The following is a 3,338-nucleotide window of genomic DNA, read 5'->3' as shown; positions in this document are numbered from 1 at the left end:
AAACAATCAACACGTTGGTGTCGCAACATGAGCATGAAGAGCAAAATCCAACAAATCCACATTTGATCATCAATAACAAATAGCAAGTTAAGAATCCGATTAAACAACATCATTTGACAAATCAATTGGTTCTTCAAAAGAACAATTAAGAATTTTATCAAACAATTATCATGCAATCCTTGGATCTTAAGCATCGTGATCATGTCATCAAAAGCAATTCATTATCAAGCCACAAATTAATTCAACTAAGCATAGGAATCATGAATTATCATCCCACAAACAATTATCACATACTAGTGCACCAAATTAAGAACAAATATCTCACAAGAACAAAATATCAAACACTTAGCATGCGTTTTCTTTGATCACAAGCAATATACACATATTAGCAACAACAATCCACCGGTAGGTCTCAAATTCAAACAATACAAAAATCAATGTGAATCATTTGATCAACACACAATTATCACCATCAATTATCATAGATCCATCATCCACAATTGAAAATCATCATGATCAATTTCGAATTAAGCAAAAAAATCAATGATCTAACAAAATTTGTAGTGAATTTACCGGATCAAACGAAGAGAGTGAGATCTGATGAACACGAAATGACGCGAACACGAACGAAATCCGTGAGATGAGAGGGAGAGAGTGGGGCGCAAGATCTTTGGAGAGGGAGAGATGCGCGTGACACTTCAATCGGAGGAAAGGATCTTGATTCTTGCTTCGATCTTCATTTGTTCTTGAGATTTGATCTTGAATTGATGGAGATTGATAAATTTTTTGTGAGTTTTTGTAGTTTTAATTCAAGGAAATTGAGAGAGAATTGAGAGAAAGTGTTTTCAGAATTTTGGGTGAGTTGAAGTTATGAGAGAAAAAGAGAGAAAAAAGTATATATAGTGTGAGTGGTGAAACATCCAAAACGCCCTCAATTATCTCTTTTTGGCTCGTTTTTGAGGATATGCGGCTCAGTGCAAAATTTAGAAACCAGACTAATGTCGACTCGAAGATGAATAAATTTATGTCTCCTAGCCGCGAGAATTGTCTCAATCCGATAAGCGATGAAGAAATTACACGCGTTTGAATGATGAGAAACGCCGATTCATCTGGCGCGCCTGTGCTGAATTTTGTAAGTGCCGCTCAAAGAACTCAATAAAAATCCATCTTCGGCTCGAAATCTGACCAAGAACGTGTGACGAAGAATCGAAGAAGTTATGAATTTTCAAACTTGTCGCGACATACCCGAAAACACACTTTTCACTGAAAATCACGACATTCTTCAAAATGTTGGGCATTTTCTGTGAATAAATGGTCGACGGCCCGAACATATGAAATCTCGATAATAATGTCACAGAGCTGCAGTTAAAATTTCGAGCGAATCCGACAAGTGGATCATGAGATATGAATTTTCTAAGGCCCGAAAACCTACATTCAACACCATTTTCACTGTGAAAGCTCAAGTAATTTGCTAATTCGACCACCTTCCTCGTAGAATTGGTTTCTGAGCCAAACACGGAAGTTGTAAAAAACGTCGAAATAGTCTCGATTACGTTGGAAATCAGCTCATAGCACCTTCCAGATAAGACTTAGGAATTTCTTTGTATTTTTACTGTATAAACCAAACTTCGTGCCATATTTCCTTCAAACCAATGAGAACTCTTTATTATTTGCTTCCATTTTCGAACAACGAAATAAACGCCTTCCATAACTTATAGCTCAACTAAATAGGGCAAATTTTGGGGGCAACACACTGCCGGTCGAACTGGACGCTCCGTCCACGTAGATGACCCATTTCCGGGCATCGTTGATCGATGACTCGGTAATGGCTATTTCAGCTACAAAGTCCGCTAGGGCTTGCACCTTCAAAGCTTTCCTACCTTCATACATTATGTCGAATTCGGATAGCTCCAGCGACTAGTGGAGTATTCGTCTGGCCATATCAGAGCGTCCGAGCAACTGTTTAATAGGTTGTTCGGTCCGTAATATTATGGTGTGCGCTAGGAATTAATGTCTGAGCCTTCTTGCTGCGTTGATCAAGGCCAGAGCAACTTTCTCTATCTAGTGGTATCTGAGCTCCGGGCCTTGAAGCACTTTTCTCGTGAAGTATATAGGTCTCTCTGATGAGGGCGACACTAACGGCCTCTGCTGCGACGGCCAAATACAAGTATAAGACTTCCCCGGTATCCGGCCTGGATAGGACTGGTGGTCACGATAGGGCTTGTTTGAGGTGGATGAGGGCCTATTCGCACTCTTCTGTCCATTCAAATGTGGCCTCTTTCCGCAGAAGTTTGAATAACGGGAGGGCGTGTTGGGCTGATTTGGCTATAAATCGGGATAACAACGTAAGCATTCCGTTTAAGGATTGGATGGATTTTTTCGAGTTCGGTGTAGGGAATTCGGAGAAAGCCCTACATTTTTCTGGATTGGCTTCAATTCCCCGTTCTGTTAGGTAGAAACCGAGGAATTTGCCTGCTCAGACGCTGAAATTACATTTGTCGGGATTAAATCTCATCTTGCATTTCCTAACCTGTTCGAAGACCTTCCTGAGGTGGACTTCATGATCGATCTCTTCTTGGGACTTAACGATCATGTCGTCCATGTATACTTCGAGCATGTCTCTTATTTCTCCTCGGAATACTTTGTTCATTATCCATTGGTATGCCCCCCCCCCCCCCCCCGTGATTTTTAGACCGAAGGGCATTACGTTATAGTAATAGTTTCCCGATTCCGTCATGAAGGTTGTGTATTTTTTGTCAGCCTTGGCCATAGGGATCTAATTGTATCCCGAATATGCATCCATGAATGATAATAATTTAAAACCTGCAGAATTATCTACTAGCTTATCTATGTTCGGTAATGAGTATGCGTCTTTGGGGCAAGCCCTATTGATATCGGTGTAGTCAATATACACGCGCCATTTTCCACTATTCTTTTTTACAAGCACAACATTATACAGCCAAGTAGTATACTTGACCTCCGAAATAAAATTCGCCTTTAAGAGGTCCCTCACAGCTAACTTGACCGCGACCGTTTTCTCTGGGGACCGCTTCCTCCTCCTCTGGGAGATGGCTTTGCATGCGGGATCGATCGTCAGATGATGACATGCTACCTCCGGGTCGATACCAGGAATCTCTGCGGAGCTCTAGGCAAATAGATCGGCATTCTCTCGTAGGCATGCCTTCAGTTGTTTCTTAGCCTATTCGGGAAGGTCATCTCCGATCTTTACCCCTTTGGCCGGGTCTTCTCCTAATGGCACGAGCTCGAAGTCTATGTCCGGGATGGGGCGCAAGACGTCCTCTGTTTTGATCGCTGGAGACTTCTCTGCTTCCGTCCCC

Source organism: Vicia villosa, linkage group LG7, assembly GCF_029867415.1.
Source record: "Vicia villosa cultivar HV-30 ecotype Madison, WI linkage group LG7, Vvil1.0, whole genome shotgun sequence".
Lineage (NCBI taxonomy): Eukaryota > Viridiplantae > Streptophyta > Magnoliopsida > Fabales > Fabaceae > Vicia > Vicia villosa.
This window is presented reverse-complemented; position numbering follows the sequence as displayed.